The sequence below is a fragment of the Periplaneta americana genome, chromosome 12 (assembly GCF_040183065.1).
Source record: "Periplaneta americana isolate PAMFEO1 chromosome 12, P.americana_PAMFEO1_priV1, whole genome shotgun sequence".
Taxonomy (NCBI): domain Eukaryota; kingdom Metazoa; phylum Arthropoda; class Insecta; order Blattodea; family Blattidae; genus Periplaneta; species Periplaneta americana.
In genome coordinates this window covers 18,136,943-18,159,598 of record NC_091128.1, presented here as the reverse complement: position 1 = coordinate 18,159,598, position 22,656 = coordinate 18,136,943, and the positions used below count along the sequence as shown (strand labels likewise).

Here is a 22,656-nt window from a genome sequence, read left to right as displayed (position 1 = left end):
ATATCCATTGCGATATCCAAATCTTCAATTCACGTAGGATTTATAATTCCAGGAATGGAAATGACTTTGTAAGTTTTACAATCATTGTCAGCATCACTGTTAACTTTTATTGCTGCTGAGGCTGAAGAATAGTGCAAGATAAGAATAACAGGGTTATGATCAGAAGTTAGAGCTACTATTGATTCTGCATAAAGTAATATCATAACGTAACTATATGAATTACTGCAATATCCAATAAATCAGATCGATGACTGATGTATGGAAAACGTGTAGGTTGAGATATAATATTGCAATGATATTGAGTTGAATGATCAACAACTATTTCTTCACTGAAAGTTGTGATTGATGAATTCTAACTTATATTCTTGTCCCGTGCCGTGGCGTCACAGTCTAAGGCATCCTGCCTAGGACTCGCGTTACGGAATGCGCGCTGGTTCGAGTCCTCATGGGGGAAGAAATTTTCTCATGAAATTTCAGCCAGTGTATGGGACCGGTGCTCGCCCAGCATCGTGATGCACTTGGGGAGCTACGATAGGTAGCGAAATCCGGTTGCAAAACCAGCTATAACGGCTGGGGAATCATCGTGCTAACCACACGATACCTCCAATCTGGTTGGATGATCGTCCACCTCTGCTTCGGCATGTGGGCATGAGGCCAGCAGTCAGCTGGTCGGTCTAGGCCCTTCACGGGCTGTAGTGCCACGGATTTTTTTTTAACTTATATTCTTAGTATTAAAATCCCCAGCGTGCATATAGGCCTAAATATTTGAAAGAAAGCAAAGTAAATAGAGATATGATTTTAATGATGTCAAATTCGGGGGAACAGTAAATGTTTCCAATTTGCAGATTTGTGTTCTTTATAGGAATTTCTATAAAGGAAGCTTCTAGATTGATGAATTAAGATGTTGGGAATGGCCTTTAATGAAATGAAGATTTCACTGCTATAGCAGTGGCACTCTGTGGTGTTCTTGGTCCGTCATTTCGATATATAACATAATTTCTTATTGTCAATCATCTAATTGCAGTAAGATGCATTTCATTTATGAGAGATATGTTAATACAGTTTCCTTCACGAAAATCTGTTAATATAAGCTTTTTCAAAAGTAAGAGGTAATTTTAATTGTTCATATTTCACTGAAGAACTGTCAAGTTATTCACATAGAATACTTCGCTGTATTACTATTAAACTACGTATTTTTTCCTTTCTTGACTAGTTTCGATGTGAATAATTTCACAGGGAGCATTACCTGAAAAACTAGACTGGCATAATACGAGGCATGTTCTTAAAGTAAGTTCCGTTTTCAATTATAGCCGTCGCATCGCTGCAATCGTTATTTTGTGCATGTGTGTTTTCTTCTTCAGTCCTCAGGCAAGCTGTGCATGCAGTTTCAGAGCTTCAGTCTGTGTGTGTGTGGTTAGTTGTGATCAATTGAAATGTTTAAAGTGATCAAGTACCCTGCCGACTATGAGATGCAATCTGTTATCCATTTCTTGAATGCGAGAAACATCAAACTAGCTGACATTCATCGTCAACTTTGTGAGGTGTATGGTGATGATTTAGTGATGGAATGGTCAGGAGATGGGTTAGGAAGTTCAACAAGGACCGCGTCTCTGAGCATGACGAGCAGCGTACCGGTCGGCCATCTTTAATCAATGATGATTTGGTGTGTGCTGTCGATGAAAAAATTCATGAGGACAGGAGGTTCACAATTTCTTTGCTTTCCATGAATTTTCCACAAATGTCGCGGAGTGTTCTCTACAAAATTGTGACAGATCGATTACAATATCGAAAATTGTGCTCACGATGAGTACCCAAGGTGCTCACCGAGGAACACAAAACCAAACGAGCTTCCAGTGCATTAAGCTTTCTCACAAGTTACAGTGAGCAAGATGATGAGTTTCTTGACCATATGGTGACTTGGGTGTCTCACATGACACCTGAATCGAAGCAGCAGTCCATGGAATGGAGGCACACTGCATTGCCAAGGAAAAAGAAATTCAAACACCATGTCAACACGCAAGATCATGTGCACTGTTTTTTGGGACAGAAAAGGAGTCCTACTCATCGAATTCTTGCCTTGGGGTGAAACCATTAATAGAGAAACCTATTGTCAGACCTTGAAGAAGCTCCATCGCGCAATTCAGAACAAGAGATGTGGGATGCTGACCGACGGAATTGTGTTGCTTCATGACAACGCTCGGCCACACACAGCTCATGAAACCCAAAATCTCATCTCGAAATTTGGCTGGGAACAAATTGACCATCCCCTCTACAGCCCGGATTTGGCTCCAAGTGACTTTCATCTCTTCCTGCACCTCAAGAAGTTCCTCGGTGGTCAACGTTTTGATGGCGACAATGAAGTGAAAACAGCAGTGTGGGAGTGGTTCGCATCGCAGGTGGGCAAATTCTACAATGAGGGGATAGAAAGACTTGTGCCATGACTTGATAAATGCCTCAATAATGGTGGAATTATGTTGAGAAGTAATTGAAGTGTGGGGAATACGATGCAACAAAAATGGTTTGTAAATATCTTCCCGTTTACTTATTACACCCTTTTGGAACTTACTTTAAGAACACGCCTCGTATATACGTTATTCTAGGTACGCTAACACAATTCTGAGTCACACAGAATTTGTGTGCACTCAATGTGGGTCTCTGGCATCTTGTCAGCCCTGTCGAGTTGTGTGCATATAAGGAGAAAAATTGAGATGGTGTCGGATGGAGTTCCTGGATAGCTCAGTTGGTAGAGCACTGGTACGTTCATCCAGAGGCTCCGGGATCGATATCCGGCCCTAGAACAATTTTTTCCTTGAAATTATTCAAGTCTGCGTCACAAGGAGCTTTGCCTGAAAAACTAGACTTTCATAGTTTCGATGTGATGTGCACTATCTTCTGAATTCTAGTGAGGTCTCGTGCAATCTTCTGGCTTTCTGTTATTCTTGGTGCGATATGTTCCAAATTAGTAGTGGGTGTATTCAGTATGTGAAGTGGGTATGGTTTTGTGTGTCTATAAATTTCGTATTGTTGTAGAGCAGAGCTGGGCATAACAATATTTCTTGGCTTTTCTTCTACTTAGGGATATACAAAATTAATATGGCAAACAGTTACACTGAACATGTAATATACTCATTATAAATACTCACTTACAAGTTAGATCGCCTATACTGTTTGGTCAGGATGAGTCTGTCTATATTAGGATGAATACTATTACTACATAAACGTAGAGCAGTTACGAGATGATAGGTTTTTAGACGTGTACAAGCAATATTTTTCATTGGATTCACTTTAGAAAAAAGAAATGTTCTCAGACATAAGGGGATTCAGAGATTGCCAGCATCTTAGTTGCGAAATTACGTAAATTAGGAGACCTGTTATTAGGTAATAATTCATACAATTCCTTGCTGGTTTTACCTGACATTTGAAAAAGGGGATTGTTCTCTATGACCAGCTTATATGATTGAAATGCAATAAATTGATCGAACTGCATTTTCAATTAGTAATCTAGCGATTATGGGTTGGCTTTTCCATTAAAAAATTATTCTTATGGATTTTTTAAAACTTTCTTACTATTTCAACTTGCACAACAAATTACTTAAAATAACACACTGCTTCATTGCATGTAACAACTATTTCATTAATGTAAACCATTTTTAACAATCCCATTTTAAACTTTTACGTATAAAGGGTAGTGAAGTTCATTCCATCTATCACCTCTCCTACCTAATTCCCAACCTCACCTTCACGTGGTGCAACCTGTTCCTAAACAGACGAGGCTCTGGGGACCAAGTCACAGCGGTATAACTGTTCCAACACATATGGAGGAAATGCCATATAAACACCTGTCCAGAAGACTATTAAGGTAGCAGTCCTACCACTGAACTACTGTGTGACAGGCTTGTAACCTATCCACAGGAACTCTATATTACATTCAAGTCTCATAATATTAACAGCCGGAATGCAGAATCTGTTGACGACTATGGCGTGAATAGGACTATGAGTAAAAATAAATGAAAAAAAAAAAAAAAAAGGTATTTTACAATTTGCCACTTGGAATGTTCAAGGCTTATCATACAAGGACGATCAGCTTGATGACATTTTAGCAAAAAAAGGTATCAAAATTGCAGCAATTAGTGAAACAAAAAGAAAACAAAACGGATCGAAAGAAACAAATAACTATGTTCAATTATACAGTGGTGTTAATAGACAAGAAAGAGCAAGAGCTGGGGTTATCTTAATGATTCATAAGTCACTACGCTCCTCTATTGATCATTATAAATTTTGGAATGAAAGATTAATAGAAGTTCGAATTAAATTGAGAAGAGGTTTTATGACAGTAATAGGCACCTATCCACCTGTGGAAGGAGACGAAGATAATAGTGAGTTGTTTTACAATAAATTACAAATCATCATCAATAAAGTTAATAAATCAGACATGTTACTTTTATTAGAGGATTTCAATGTAAGAATTGGTAATAATGAAGTTAGAGGGCACACTGGAAAACACGGCGAAGCACCTTGTAATAATAATGGACAAAGACTACGAGATTTTGTGATTTATAATGATCTAAAAGTAATGAATTCTTTCTTTAAACACAAAAATATACACACATATACATGGCAAGCAAGAGGATCACAATCTATTATTGACTATGTCATCTGTAATCAAAAATTGTTTAGCTTCATTTTAGATGTCAAAGCTTGTAGAGGTCCTGAATTAGAGACAGATGATTATTTAATTGTATCCCCTATTAGAATACCAGCACCATGGCATAAAAGAAATATTAAAAATTCCAAGCAAGAAAGTAATAGGCTTATTTTTAAAGTAGACTTATTGAGAGATGATAGTATTAAATGGCTTTATGAATGTCGCATAAAGGAATATCTTCAAAAAATCAAAATCTCGGATAATATAGAGGAAGAATGGAACAACTTAACAGATATTTTAAAAAAGGCTGCATTTGAAAGTATTGGCGTAAAAAATATTAAGAAGAGAAAAAGAGGCATACTGAAATGGGATGAGGATATCAAGAAGGTGATAAATGATAAGCGAGAAGCATATCTCCGATTTTTACAAACAAAAAAACTTGAAGATGAAATTGATTATAAATGAAAGAGAGCAATTGCAAAACGGGAAACAAGAAAGCGACACAGAGAAAAATGGAATGATTTCGTCTCAAGATTAGAAAGAGATTTAACATTACCAAGACCCAAAACTTTCAAAATTTTAAAGAAAATAAATACGGAGATAAAAGAAAATGTTGTTATAAACCCTATTCCTAACGAATCTCTACTTGATTACTTTAAAAATATATGGTTTCACAAAAACATCTCTCTTACATTAAAGACTTCCAACAACAACACAACAGATATTATTACTTATGATGAACTCATTGAAGTATATAAAAGTTTAAAAAACGGGAAAGCCCCAGGCAAGGATAATTTAAATTTCGAGCTTTTTAAATACGCTGGAGAAGAATTTACCTTTAGATTTTTATATTTCTTAAACAATATATGGGCAGGATCTAAACCCCCAGAAAGTTGGCAAAAAGCCATTGTAGTACCCATTTATAAGAAAGGAAACAAAAAATTATGTGCAAATTACAGGGGTATAAGTCTTCTCAATTCTGGATATAAGATCTATACAGCCATAATCAAAAATAAACTATCACATCTTTACGAAGACAAATTCACTGAAGAACAGAATGGATTCTGAAAAGGAAGATCATGTTGTGACAGCTATTTCACCATGAAGATTTTAATTGAAAAGCACAGAGAATTTAATATTCAAACCCACTTAGCTTTTATTGATTTCATAAAAGCTTTTGATAGAGTTGATAGAAATAAACTTTTAGAGATTTTACGCTATGATAATGTGCCAAACCAAATCATTCTCTCCATTTATAATTTATATCAACAAAATGAAATTGCCATAAGAACTGAACACGGAACTACTAGCTGGACTTCCATCAACCAAGGTGTTAGACAAGGGTGCGGTCTTTCCCCTCTGTTGTTTAATATATATATATGAACCATATTTTATACATTTGGAGGCAAAGTCATCATGCTGGAATTCAAATTAATCGAAACACAGTTCTCGATACACTAATGTTTACTGACGATCAAGTTATTATCGCTCAAACAGAGGAAGCTTTACAAAGAGCCATTTATAATTTGCAAATAATCGCCTCAGATTTCAATATGGAAATCTCGAAAGAGAAAACGAAAGTCATGGCATTTTCGGGAGAGAACCCAATTCCCAGTAAGATCATGATAAATAATACTTTAATTGAACGTGTTAATTCATATAACTATTTAGGTTATAACCTCTCTTACATCACTGATGAAGATATGTCAAACAAAATATCTAAATTTATAAAAATCACTGGCGTAATTAATACCATCTTCAAATCATCCCATGTTCAGAAACATACAAGGCTAAAGGTATATAAAACACTAGCTCGACCGGTCCTCACTTATGTTAGCGAGGCATGGACAATCAGAAAAGCTGATGAGCAAAGGCTGACGACAGCTGAAATGAGGTTCATGCAACGAACAGCGTGATGCTCTTTGCTGGAACACCATAAAAATGTGGACATATTGCAGGAACTAAAAATGGATCCTATAGTTAATTTTGTTCAACAATATCGACTTCAGTGGAAAAAACATGTCGAAAGGATGGATCGCACAAGATGGCCTAAACAGATTCTTACTTATGTACCAAGAGGAAAGAGGAAATTGGGAAGACCACGCAAGCGCTGGCATGAGACTGTAACAGATCCTGTAGGGTCTAATACGTGAAGGATATGATGATGATGATGATGATGATGATGACGTATAAATAAATGTTGATAAAAGAACCTTCATTTGACTGTCTATTTATTATGAATAAGTTTATGTTCGCCAAAATCCTTCTGATGTTCAAGATTGAAGTGGTGTCTGATATTATAACATTTTACATAAATCTCAACTGAACAATTGAGACATTGAATTTTACCTTTATTCATAATAACAAAACAGTCTTGTTCCCATGTTTCTTGGAAATTAAAACGAAACCTACAATTTATTCGTCATATTCAGACTTTACACACCCCTAATCAGAACACTATGGTACCGACGTCAACCTGTGATTACTGTATCAGCTTTTTTTCTCAAAAACAATATGTTACTGGTTGTTCATATAACAATTTTGATAACCAAAACCTAAGTAAAGAATCCATTGGTGATAGTAGATACCATTTCCCATAACAGATCGGAAGTAGAGGTATCTGTGGTCAACTTCCAAATTTCAAATGAAAACATAGGTCATTGAAGGTACCATAGGATACCACTTTTGAAAAGAAACAACTTTTACTCAAACATTTTTTTTTCTAGGTTTTATTGTTTATTCACAAAGCAACAGAAATTGTCTTCTGAAAAATGCTGTATGTTGTTTATGTACTTACTGTACCTGTAGTATGTACAGCTATTATAAACAATGCAGGTTTTGAAACCAAGCCACTTTTCACTGTCTTTTATTTTACATAGCCATAGTGCATTTTGTTCATTCATCCATATCACATCGTCTTCCTTTGGGTTTGCTATTTGGAAAATGCCATTCACAAATGAAGAAACATTTAACATGTTCATGATACTTGGAAGAATGCCATTGGAATTGCAGAGAAGCAGCACATGTTTACACAGAGAAATATCCATTGTGAGCCCATCATTCGTACAATGTTTTCCAGCGTCTTGCAAAGCGTGTGCATATAAACGGCATGGTGCAACCGAAACACAATTAAGGTGAACGTATCAGACGACCTGTGAGGAATGTCCTCACTGCAGTGATAATTATATTCATGACTCCACAAGAAGGAGTGCCCATGAATTACACGTAGTACAATATTTAGAATTCTCGAAGACAAATTTCATCCATACCATATTCATCTCCATCAGGAACTTGGGGAACATGACTTCCAAACTCGTGTTGATTTCTGCAACTTTCTAAACATGGACTATGATTTCGAGCTCAAAATTCTGTTGACTGGTGAGGCAACTTTCAAAAGTAATGGTCAGGTGAATCTCTACAATGTTCATTATTGGTCTCAGGTTAATCCACACTGGCTAAGGGGAAATGGATTATTAGCACGTGTGGAGCCTCAACACCGTGTGGCCTCCTCAGACACTAAGTCATAGGACCATACTTTTTTGAGAATTTGAATGGTAGAATGTACGCACGCTTCCTCTAAAACATTTTGCACCATTTGCTTCATGATGTTCCCCTTGCACTTTGGTTAATAATGTGGCTTCAGCAGGATGGCTGTCCAGTTCACTCTTCACATAGGGCTCAGTGAGTTATTAACTGGTTATTTCCCCTACAGTGGACTGAACGAGGAGGACCAGTAGCTTGGTTGGCCCAATCTCCTGACTTTGCTCCAAATGACATCTTGTGAGAGAGAATTAAAGACATGATCTACAAGGTGCGTCCAACAACTAGAGAAGACATGAAACAAAGAATTAGAGAAGCCTGTGGGTCTCTCACGTCAGGTGTGCTGAAATGCTCAGTGCAATCATGGATGTTAGGAGGAGATCATAGCGTTGTTTAGACAGGCTGGCGGTCATTTTGAACACTTACTATGAAGAGTGTACGTACATAAACAATGTAGTACAGCCTTACTCAGAAGATACCATTTGTGTTGCTTTGTGAGTAAACAATAAAAAGTTTGAGTAAAAGTTGTTTCTTTTTAAAAGTAATTTCCAATAGTGCCTTCAATGAACCATGTTCTCATTTGAAATTTTGAAGTTGACCACAGGTACTCCTACTTCCGTTTGTTACAGTTATAGAAAATGGTACTACCACCAATCGATTCTTTACATAGCTTTTGGTTATCAAAATATTGTTATATGAACAAACAGAATCATATAGTTTTCGAGAAGAAAGGCTGATACAGGTGGTCTGAAACACACAGTATATACACACAGATAGGTAAAATATTTGTGGAGAGAGAAATGAAGTATGGAAAAATCAACAACATTTCAAAATCTACAGTGCCTATAACCCACCTAATAAACCCCTTGATCTAACTTTGTTTGATATACAACCTAAAACTATCATAATTGGTGACTTTAACGCCCACTCCCAACTTTGGGGCTACGATAATGTAAACCAACCTGGAAAAATGATCATGGACCTCCTAAATACTACAACCGCAGAACTTGTCTACAGAAAAGAAGTTCCCCCTACTTTCATTAATTATTCTGGTTCTGGTACAAATCCAGACTTATTACTAGTAACATCAGATATCCATCACGAAACCAAGAAAAAAATAATTGAAGACCCTGGATCTGGCCATAGAGTCATCATTGCTTCTATTCATCTCCACCAAAACCAAAAAAAAGAACCCTACAATAACAAAACAACATGGAACTTTAAGAAAGCGAATTGGAAACTATTTAAACAGAACTCGACAAACACCTCAAGCTCAACACACCACTAATGGAAAATACAAACTCAGATAGATTGAACAAATATTTCTGTGAATCTCTTCTTAAAATTGCAAAAAAGCACATTCCACGAGGCAAACCAAAAAAATACACCCCATTCTGGACAGAAAACCTGAATTTATTGAAACAAGATAGAGATAAAGCAAGAACCAAAGCAGAACATAGCAAAACACCAGAAGATACTCAAGATTGGAGGAAGAAGACTGCCATTCTTAAAAAAGCAATCATAACAGCAAAAAAGAACAGTTTCAATAAATTTATTGAAAATATTAATTACAGAACCGATAGCGCTAAAACATATAAATTTCTGAAGAATATTTCCAATACACAGGAAAATACTAGCCAACCTATTATTCATAATAACAAAACACTAACAGATAGTAGAGATATAGCAAATGCATTTAATAAACACTACTCAAACTCTCACAGATTACATCCCAATATCAAAAAAACTGACAAATTTATCAAAAGAGAATTACATAAAAATAATAAAAACAATATTACTAGTACAAAACCTGAAATATTTCATCAAAAATTTACTTCCAAAGAATTAACAAAATTTAAAAACCAAGAAATCTCCTGGCCCCGACAACATTCATTCTGAATTCTTGAAACATCTGGGGGAAAAAGCCAAGTCTGTACTTTTATCCATTTTCAATTTATCATGGAACACCTCAATTCCTGCAGCTTGGAAAAAAGCAATCATTGTACCAATTCACAAAAAAAGGGAAACCTGCTCATGATGTTAAAGTTATCGACCAATAGCACTATTAAGCATGATAGCAAAAACCATGGAGTCCATGATCTCCAACAGACTAACTTGGTATTTAGAATCCCAAAATCTTTTATCACCAAGACAAGCTGGTTTTCGACAACTACACTCTATCAATGAACAAGTCATATGCCTCGGCCAAGAAATAGAAGACAGTTTTAACAAGAAAGAAGATACCTTGGCAATATTTATTGACTTTCAGTTAGCATATGACTCTGTTTGGAGAAATAAATTATTACTAAAACTCCAGAAATTAGGTATCTCCAGCAATATGTTCAGATGGATATCAGAATTCCTTAGTCAAAGATTCATTGCCACTAAATTCAATAACTCACTTTCTAGTTACAGACAAACATATCGAGGTCTACCTCAGGGCGCTGTCCTCAGCACAACTTTATTCAATATTTATATAAATGACTTACCCTCCCTATTAGAGGAATCAAACATGAAAACAGCACTATTTGCAGATGATATAGTTTTGTGGATTTCCGGATCTTACAGACATAGAGACAAAATTCAAAATTCTGCTCTTAAAGCTCTAAATCAACTACATGAATGGAATACATCAAATTTGATGACACTCAATTTAAGCAAAAGTAACTACCAAATATTTTCACTCGGTAAAAAAGAAAGAGAATTCAATATCCAATACAATGGCCAACACCTTCCTAGGACTTACGAATCCAAATATCTTGGAGTTATTTTCGATAGTAAGTTAACATGGAGCAACCATTTGAAATACTTTTCTGAAAAAGCTCGTAAAAGATTCTCCCTTCTAAAAAGACTAGCAGGAAAGAAATGGGGATGCTCTAGGAATACTTTGAACACTACATACAAAATGTTTATACAGCCAGTGCTGACATACTGCGGAGAAATTTTAATTACTTCACCTTCATAAACGACATAGAATATGTTCAAAACCAAGCTCTCGGACTCATTACTGGTGGAATCAAAACAACTCCAATAGATTCTATGAGATTCCTCACTAATATTAACAGCATCAAAATGACAATAGAAGAAAAAGCACTGATTCAATATGAAAAACTTATCAGATTACCAGGAAACAATTGGCATTCATACAGTCCTCTCTGTAGATTGAAAACTCAAAAAAGTTTCATATCCATTGTTCAAGAATTAAAACAGAAAATCAATATCCCGAATTTAAAAGAAAACTTACAAATTAAACCAAACCCTTTAACTCTATTAAATATAGAATATAATCTAAATTTAACAGAAGAAATACTGAAATCAGAAGTAAACACTGAAATACTGAAACAACTGTCTTTAGAGACAATTAATATTAGGTATCCTCCACAAAACTGGCTTCATTTATACACCGATGGATCCTTGATCTCCAGAGAACAAGGTGCTGGTGCAGGTGTTACGTGCTGTCTCTTCTCACTTTATAGATCTCTTGGGTATGGAACAGCAAGTTTTGATGGTGAAATCATTGCAATAAGTGAAAGTCTCAGGAATCTTCTATGCCACATCAATAAATTTAGGAATGCAGTTATATTGTCAGACAGCAGAAATAACTGAAATGCTCTCTCAATTATTATCACTCAATATAAGAATTGTATTCTAATGGATACCATCCCATTGTGGAATCCTGGGAAACGAGAATGTGGATGCTTTAGCAAAGAAGGGCAGCACTGCTACTTACCGACCTGTTACTAAATCTACGTATTACTCTGCAAAGAGATTTATTAAATCTACATACTTAGACTTCAACAAACAAAATTTGATAACTCAATCCCAAGGGAAAAAAATGGAACTCTCTGCATCAAAATCCACAGTTAATTCCCGATTTACCACGAAAATCGTCTGTAGCTGCATTTAGATTGGCAACAGGCCATGATTGTTTGGCCAAACACCTGCATAGAATTGGAATATATCAGTCCCCTAACTGCCCATTGTGCAACTCAAACCAAGAAATGGATTCGGAACATCTCAAAATCTGTGCTTCAGTGGCTGGTCATGATAATATCTTTGAAAAATATTGGAGTGCAAGAGGTCAAATGAATTTATTGTCAAACGCCTGGCATTGGAAAACAACAACAACAAGTATGTATGTATGTATGTATGTATGTATGTATGTATGTATGTATGTATGTAATGCTCAACCAGATTGATTCAACATCATTTGGTTTCTGGCAGACCAGTACAAAATTCCCATAGAGGATTTAAAATGTAAAGTTTTTTTACAAACATTTCAAACAGAAAACAGAAAGTTGAAATTAATACAACTATGAAATCTGCATCGACATGGGGAACTATTAATAATGGAATTCCTCAAGGATCAATATGAGTTTTGGAATAATATTCTGGGCAAATTCCACAGATAGTAACAATATTTTTCTATTACAAAAAAGAGTAATTAGAATAATAGTAGGTGCCAAATCTAGGGAATCGTGTAGGGCTATTTTAAAAAAACTACAAATAATGCCCATGGCTTGTCAGTATATCTTTTCATTAATAATCTTCCTCGTATGCAATCGTGAAAACTCTGTAACTAATTCAACAGTTCATAGCATAAATACACGTCAAAAAAATGACTTTCATACTCCATCAGCAAGTCTATCGTGCTATCAAAAAGGAGTGCGTTATATGGCAGTAAAAATTTTAATAGCCTCCCTATCGATATAAAAAATGAAATTCAAAACATAAAATTATTTAAGGCCAAATTAAAGAAGTACCTAATTTCTCACGCCTTCTATTCTGTAGGTGAATTCATGACATTCAATAACACTTCATGAAATTGATACTAAAACTTTGTGTCGTACTAGTAGACTATATTGTAAATCTCGTCTATATATATTTCATCTAGACTTTGACTATACATTAAGATTTTATAATAGTATTAAGTTTTTTGACTTGTTCCATATTCTAGCTGTAAGCATGTATGAATACCATGGAATGTTAATAAATACAATACAATACAATGTTCCCAATTCATAATAGAATTTTCCTCATTACAAATGACACACTGAGGTGATGGTAAAATACCCAGTTTATATAAATATTCTGCCAGGCAGTTGTCAACAAGACCAGCCCATTTCTTGCCATCATTCTTTATTTGAAGATCTGAGAGAAACTCATTCCTAAATGAGCGGTTAACTAATCATTTCAAGTTGTGATACAAAAGTTGGGAGGTCGTCCATAACAATATTTCAGTCCCTTTTTGTTTCTGTATTGTTGTAGTTGTAGTTGGGGTTTGTTATGTGCTCTGCATAGGTCACATTGTAACTAATCAATTAAGGCAAAAATACATAGTTTAATATCAACACAGTAAAGTAGTCCTTTATTTAAAAAAGAACTTAACAGTTCTTCAGTAATATATAAACATTAAAAGAGCGGACAATAGAAAAGAATGGAGAATGCTGGTCTTGCAGTGAAAGACCTGCCCTTGGGCAGAACACTATGAATGAATGAAAAGAGTAATACCTAATCAAGAATAAAAATTCTGGCATTGGCATATTACACAAGAAATAGGATTTTTCGCATCACCACCCATCGTAATAACTTAATCATAGTTGTTGTGTGTTCACTATGTTGTTCTTGTACAAGTAACAGCCCCTCTTCAATGTTTTACACAGCAGGCTGAGTTTGTGTTCTGTAATATCTGCCACGGTGTGTGCGATGAAATCCGACTCATCAATTGTCGTAGGTTTCCTCAAGAACACTCTTTCCTTCAGATAGGCAAAAAATCAATAATCTTCTGGTTTAATATCTACTGATAACAGTATTACCAGAACAATCATGAAACAAATAAATCATACATGGGCAGAATTTTCAGTTGCGTGAGGCACAATATTACACAATACTTTGTTTACTAGGAGGGCAGAGTAGGAAGGAAGATTCAAACTGTGACCAGCGTCCACTTATCTTTTTTTTTCAGTAGGTTATTTTCGATGCTTTATCATCCATCATCTTAGGTTATTTATCATCTGAATGAGGTGAAGGTGATAATGCCAGTGAAATGAGTCCGGGTCCAGCACCAAAAGTTACCCAGCACTTGCCCATATTGGGTTGAGGGGAAACCCCGGGAAAAACCTCAACCAGATAACTTGCCTGGGCCACCTGGTTTCGCGGCCAGACGCACTAACTATTACTCCACAGGTGTGGACTCGTCCGCTTATCTTAATTGCTAGGATGATCAGTGGCGGATTGTTAGTAACCATTAACAAAGCATGCTATACACAGGAAAAGACTTAAAAATGTTATAATTGAATCAGTCAGTGGAATAAGAACTGAAGTCCAGAGAAGTAAATATTTCAGGAGACGAAAAAAACATCACATCTCCTAAATCATTACACCAACACTAACAAAAATTTGCATAGTTGCAGGTCATAATGCACCACTCTAACTGATAATGAACACTCACGTCTGAATTTAATAGTGTGGGTAATAAATAGGATGATAAGTGATGAACTTCGGTCTTTATTACATTGTTTTACTACACAAGTGTAAAAGACATGCGCAATAATCTGAAATAGTGAATTTTATTTATTGAGTAAGTTGTATTTTTAGAATACACAAATCACTTAAGCTAATTGACTAGAAAAAACAGGATATGACACCAATATGATTAATAATAATACAGTGGCGGCTCGTGAATTATTAAATTCGGGGTTCACAATAGTATATGGATAACAAAGGAGACTATTGATTAAATGTTGTCCTTTTCTTATGTGTCTTTAATTGCCAATAATATAAGACAAATATTTTTAAATAGGTACTGGAAGAGAAATTCATTTTGACAAGGTCTGAAACTAAATTTAAACAGTAAGCTTAATTAATATGAAGATTAAAATTCAAGTTCATATCTAAAATTTTCAAAGTAAAAGCTACTATTTGTTTCTACAATAAACATTTCCTTTTACTAAAACAATTTGATAGTTTGTACTTAAAAAAAAATAAAGTGTATTATCTTAAAAGTACCCATTAGGAATATGCATCTTTCAGTTTTTATGTCACGGCTGGACTTCGATTTTTCTTGTATCCTTTATACAAGTATAAGCTAAATATAAACAAAAGATCTGATACACAATGATACTGTATGTTAAATATGACACAAAATTAGAAAATATCTAAATATTTCACACATAATAAGACATCCTGAAGATCGGATATAAAATAAAACAATATTTGTACATTTGACACAAAAATAAGATAGAACAACATCTAAATATTTTACACACAGTAGGAAAATATATAAAGATCTGACAAACAATAAACACAAATATCTAAAGATCTAACACGCTGTAGGGTAATATAACACATACGTATGAAGCTTCGACATAAAATAAGACACGTAGGCCTAATGATCAGTTACAAAATAAGATAGGCCTAATATTTATAGATTTGACACAAAATATTTTTATAGTAGGAACATATCTCAAAGTTTTACACACAATAACACAAATACTGTATATTTCTGCAGATAAGACGACAACTGAATTATAAAAATATCCGAAAGACGAGGGTAGTCTCATCTGGCAGATACAAAAAGGAGGAGATCTTAAAATTCTACACTAAAACCATTACAAAATACAACAAATCACTTACTTGTATATTTAAAATCCTGCGAAATCATAATTTTCGTCGTCAAAGGCAAAGAACTGGTCAAGCACGTCCTCACTTTCAGTGTTAACAGCGTCGTCATATGGTCCCATTCTGAAAGTGGTGACTCAGTTCTACTTCATCAGTATTCCATAACAAATCATCCTCTGGACATCCATAGCATTAGAAATTCCGCACTTATTTTTTAAAGGATTTTATCACTGTTTCCACTTCCACTTTTTTCCATGATTTCAGCGCGAACTCATAAGTGACGCAGTACACATGTTCATAGTTTGGGGTTCGTCTTGAAGAACAAATATAAGCTACAGTAAAACCATAATACTGTGCTCGAAATTTATACTTCGTCTTATCTGTGGAAATATATGCCTTCTAAAAATTTAACACATGATAGAAAAACATCTAAAGCTTTACATACAATAGGACAATATATACAAGCATAAAAAGATTTAAGACAATACTGGGTGTTCAGTTCAAAATGTGTCTTGGCTCGCTGTATGCCTTCATGTGGCTAGCTGATGAGCCTAGAGAATTCAATCTTCCTACACTTCCGCAGCTCAGGTGTATAATCTAGGAGGCAGAGAAGATGGCTAGCAAGTACAGCGTTCATTCTGAAGAATACGTGCCGATACGTACGGTAACGCCAGTAGTGGCAGGAATGTGAACTGTTTGGAAATACGTACTGTCGGGATATGGGGAGAGGGTTAAGACGATTACTTACGTATTTGTTTACATTAACTTCGACGGTCAACATGGACACGGAGCATTTGATTTGTGTTGTGGAATGTTACCGTATGCAACCGATGATAACAAATACCCTGCGTACGACTTGCCGGCGCAAAACACAGTTTGAAAGAGGTTATGGTAGCACACAGACAGTACAGACCGCCATCTGTTGCTACGACGTTCAAGTTATACCGTACACGTTCTCAAGTTCAGATTGAAGAACGCCTTAAATAATAGGCAACTTCTCTAACATTTAAGCTGAAACTCGCTTCAAATCGGTGACCCAACAACAGTGACGTCATGACACACTTTGAAATGAACACCCAGTATTTAAGAATTTGGCACAGTAAAACAATGTTCATGTACAGTTTTGGTATAGAAAGTCGATCCTTCTTTCTTTTTTCGAAGCAAACAAATCAATCACAGTTTCATTAAAATTAGCAATGTTGCTAATCATGCTTTTTTTCAATAGAAAGCATTGCTAATGCACTTAACTTTCCTTCAGTCATGGTACTTCTTAGAAAGGTCTTTATCATTTTTAAGGTTGAGAAGCATCTCTCGGCCTCAGAAGTTGTCATAGAAATTGTAATAACAATGAGCAATAGCTTGTAAGTCTCTGAAAATGTATATTGTAAGTTATTTTCTATGAGAAATTGCAAAAGACTGACAGCGCCACTCATATTCCTAAAATCCGATCTTCTGTAGATAATCTGCAATTCTGTTTTAAGGCGATCCTTTTCCAGAAGTTCATAAACATCTATTATTTCTTCAATTAGTTCATAAGGGAAGTGTTTCTCATATTGTTGAAATTTTTTGGCATCAAAGAGACACAAGGCAGAAAAGTGAGCAGTAAAAGAAAATCTTCTTTTTGCTTGATTTGCATTGTTGTCGCAGACTTCCTTAGCTGCCACAGTCTTATTAATGTAAGTAGACCTATTTTCTTCTTTTTTTTTTTTGTTGGCACCTCCACATTCTCAACTTCCATGCTTACTGCCTCCATTCCCTCTCTTTCCTTCTGCATTGCAACAACATAAACTGGCACAGATACGTAGACGACATACTAAAACTATACAAAGGAAACAAAAGACAGATTGAAAACCTACACAAACACATAAAAAAAAAAAATACACCCGAAACTACACTACACTAATGTAAGTAGACCTATTTTCTTCTTTTTTTTTTGTTGGCACCTCCACATTCTCAACTTCCATGCTTACTGCCTCCATTCCCTCTCTTTCCTTCTGCATTGCAACAGCATAAACTGGCACAGATACGCAGACGACATACTAAAACTATACAAAGGAAACAAAAGACAGATTGAAAACCTACACAAACACATAAAAAAAAATACACCCGAAACTACACTATACACTAGAAACAGAGAACAACAAATCCATAAATTTCTGAGACATCGCAATAACAAATACAGACAACAAACACAAGTTCAAAATATACAGGAAACCCACTACCATGGTAACACATACACAACACCTCCAATCATCCCACACAATACAAACACACAGCATTCCGATCCATGATACACAGACTCATCAACATTCCTATGAACTAGCAGGACTATAAGTAAGAAATACACACTATCAAATACGTGGCATAGGAAAATGGATACAACCCCAACATAATAGACAACATCATAAGAAAGACTAAATGCAAACAACACTAACATATGAAAACATGAACACATACAAAACTGCATCATCATTCAAGGAACTAGAATACAACATAGATCTATGGCGAATCCTCGGCCTCATCTCGCCAAATATCATCTCGCTATCACCAATCTCATCGACGCTAAATAACCTAGTAGTTGATACAGCGTCGTTAAATAACCAACTAAAATAAAAAATAAAATACAACATAGAACACAGAACACACTACAAAAACATCTTAACACACAGACAAGACATCACAAATAAATACAACTTAACAAGAGTTTACAAACTATCATGCAACAGCAGTAACGACTTCTACATTGGACAGACTGGAAGATCATTTCAAACACGTTACAAAGAACATATCACAGCCTTACCAAACTACACAACAATTCAATCTACGCAGAACACAACACAAACTCCAACCACAGCTACAGCAACATAGACAAAGACATGAAAATACTACACATCTAGCCAGAAACTTGACGTCCACACCTGTGGAGTAACGGTCAGCGCGTCTGGCCGTGAAACTAGGTCGTCCGGGTTCGAATCCCGGTCGGGGCAAGTTACCTAGTTGAGTTTTTTCAGGGGTTTTCCCTCAACTCAATACGAGTAAATACTGGGTAACTTTCGGTGCTGGACCCCGGACTCATTTCACCGGCATTATCACCTTCATTTAATTCAGATGCTAAATAACCTAGATGTTGATACAGCGTCGTAAAATAACCCAATAAAAAAAAAGAAACTTGACACCCTAACAATATGAAATTTATAAGCATACAAAAACAGACCCACACAACATCCTGAACACTCAACTCAATTTCAAAACACACACAATCACGAACACATCCCACCACAACAGGAAACCAGAAGATAGCGCAGGATTTCCACTAGACTTTGGACAATGAAGCACAAGACTTCGAAACTAGTCAAGCAAGGTAAATCCTAAAGATTAACACAGTAAGGAAGTCGGAAATTTAATCATAATTAATAAGACATGTGAAACCAGTTTTAATGTATGGCAGTGAAGTTCTTATATCAATACAACTTAACGAAACAGAACCAAGCTAAGAGGATAATTACATGTAGTGTTAAATCTGCCCCCACGCAAATAAGTACTGACAATATACGTACAATAAGGTTAAAAAAGAATGGGCTGATGACACATGTCTGAGTTCCAGGAACAGAACAGTGCGCATGGCGTCGCCTTGAAGCTCCAGTTCATGTAAGTGTGCTGCATTTTGTTCTAAAACAACTGAAGAGTGAAATGGCAATAAAATTGATAAATACTAAATCTATCAAAATGGGGTACAAAATTTACCAAAACGAAGATGAATGAGAAAGCTACGTAATACGCCAGATTAAAGTATGAGCCATTGTAGCATAGGTGGCTTAAACATGGGTCTAAACGAGATAGCATTGGTTGTAGGAGGTTCGAATCTCGGTTAGTCTTAGTGTTTTACATTACAAAATTACCATGTCGATTGAATATTTAGTACATTGCACAACCCGTCCCCTGGGCAACACTACTGTCTTAATAAAACTGTCTGCATTTATATCTCATTTATAGCTTTTAAAAATATGTTTAACTACAACATTAAAACATGTTACCATTGTAAACATTAATTTTGTTCTATTTCTTTTAATAATGGCTATACTCAAGTGATACTGTTTACCATTCTTCAGTTTAGCTTTGTTTTGTTTACCTATATTCTTCACAGGGAGTGTTGACAACATTTGAAAGCAAATTTTCATAAATAATAAAACAATATTTGAAATAATAATAAAAAGTAGAGTGATATGTTATAATAATATATAACATATTGAATGATCGTCCACCTCTGCTTCAGCATGTGGACGTGAGGCCAGCAGCCGGCTGGTCGGTCTTGGCCCTTCATGGGCTATAGTGCAATGGATTTACTTTACTTAATATATAACATATTATATTGATATTTCATATTCTTCATCAGTTATATGTCAGCCGATACCTGCAGCCGTTTAGGTTCTTGAAGCCCCTTTTTGGGCAGACATGATATTGCAAACATTAATTGGGGCCTACATATCGAATTAAACCATAAAATTTTGCATGGGGACTAGAGAAGGATAGTTCGTCTTTTTATTTAGATACATATTAAAATTATTTTACTTTAATATGTGTTTTGAATATTAACTCCAGAAATAAATTGTATTTTCGTCCAAAAACACCCGTGACACGAAGTTTTTACAACTCTCATAATGTTGGATCATTCACGTCTTACAAATGTGTTATGACAAGAGAAGAGAATTCTATTACAATGAGACAATCTTCACTCAGCGATTATGTGGCTTGGTCTGCGACATTTCTCAACAAACAAGTAGAAATAATATCATTATCAACATCGTCATATTTTACGACACGGATTAAGTAAAATTATTTCAGTTTCAAAGTGGTTTAATATTTGTCTGATCAGCGTTTTCTTGGACGCCCTATGTTTCTCCTTTCAACTGGTTTGTAATAAAGCAGTTTACTTTATATACTTTATATGGTACTCCAGGATTCTATTCATTCTACGTGTTGTCTCCATTTATTATTGTAATCTTCTGTTTATTGAGATATAATTATAATTTCCCTATGTAGCATGGCTGTACTTATATAATTAATATCACATAAAATTATTAATTTCTGCAAAGTATAAGAGTCTGGGAAATTATTATTATTATTATTATTATTATTATTATTATTATTATTATTATTATTGTTATTATCGCTATTATCACGGTTGTCATTATCATCGTTATCATTATTACTATTATTATTATTATTATTATTATTATTACTATTACTATTATTATTAAGGTGATATGGTGAACACATGAAACTGACTATAAATGTATGTATGTATATATTTGTCTTGTCTTTAAGCAATATACCTTTCGGTGAGGCGGCACTTCACAATATTAGCATACAGTGCCGTCTCACCGTTTTACACGCCTCTCGTACAAGTCAATTAGGACATTACTTTGTTTAAATTTCTTATTGCAATTCTTCCACTAGTCTTTTTTTGTCTGTCATCAATTCATCCCCTATTTTACTCCTAATCATCATTATACCAAAAATACTGTAACCCCCTCCTGTATGACACATTTCCCCTCACTCTACATCTCTAATTATTTGCACTTTTCACTACTCACTTTTCCACATTGCTACTTTTTAGATCTTAGTTTTCTTTTCTCACGATTTATTTCCCCTTCACACCATTTCCTTAAGTCATACTGTTTTTTCACCTTCTTTTCCCCTCTCCCTTCATCACTGCTCCCTGAACTATCTCCTACTTGCATTACTCTGCTTCTCGTCAGCCTCGATTTAGATCTTAGTTCCTTCACCCGCTTCGGAATTGCTCCCATCTGATGTCCACTATTTCCATTCGCTTGCATTGAGGTCTTGTTCTGCTCAGCTTGTTGAATGCCAGTTTGCGTCACTTCTGTTTCATCAGTTGACATCACTGCCTGCTTTCCGGAGATCGTCACTGAGTTTGATACGTTTGCATTTTTCTCGTGTACACTCACAATACTTGTGTCACTAACCTCGCCTTTAGCTACGATATTCTTGATTTTTTCTTTCAAAATTTTTCTGTTCCTTTCCTTTTCTTCTGAGCCTACAATCGGTTCCTTTAATGTTACTAAGCACTCCTCTACACTAAAAACCAAATTGTTTATCTTAATTTTGTCCTTGATGAGTTTCGCGAATTGTCCATTATTACGTGCTGCTTTAAGAAAAGGGATTAGAACTCTTCTTCTACTTCTCACTTCGTAGCTCCAGTCGTCATCTATTCTGATCGTTGTGTTCCCTAGCATTCTTCTATTCTTCATAATCCTCTCCTTCGTAACCACACTCTTAAATTTTACTAATATTGGCCTAGCTTGTTCTGAATGTTGTACTTGCTTTTTTCCCATTCTAAATGCTTCCTGTAATTGTCCATCGCTCACGTCCATACCAAAACACTCCCAACACACTCCTAATATCTTCTCATATGTATCGATACTCTGTTCTCTATCTTTTTCTTCCATACCGAAAAATAACAAGTTTTTTCTCCTCTTTTCCTCTTCAAATTGATCCCATTTGCTTTTCAGAATTTCGTTTTCCAGTTGAATTTCTTCCATCTTCTTCCTTAGCTCTGCCATGCTCTCCTTCATTACCATTAGGTCTTGTTTCACTGTACTGTCCTCCATTTCACTATTACGCACACTTATTCACCAGTTTACACAGGTCAAAGCCTCTACTACACGTTACTATCTCCTGACTTGCACAAAGCAAACCGACTTCCTCTGCAACTTGCTTAAGACTCCATGAAACTGACTATAAATGTTGTTTACTCATATTTGATGTGCTTCTGATTTTCAAAAAAGCAAATAAACTATTAATTTTGTACACAGGCTAGGTCGTGCCTA

At 35.4% G+C, this 22,656-nt stretch overlaps 1 protein-coding gene across 1 annotated transcript in view; it reads right to left on the bottom strand.

The window, feature by feature from the left end:
• The window catches only part of LOC138710201 (vacuolar protein sorting-associated protein 52 homolog), a 46,726-nt gene extending 27,777 nt beyond the window's left edge, over positions 1–18,949 (bottom strand). The window contains exon 1 of the transcript XR_011335157.1: positions 15,821–18,949. The gene's annotated coding sequence lies outside the window, so the exon portion shown is untranslated. The remainder of the gene's footprint in view (positions 1–15,820) is intronic.
• Positions 18,950–22,656: the final 3,707 nt, after the last annotated feature.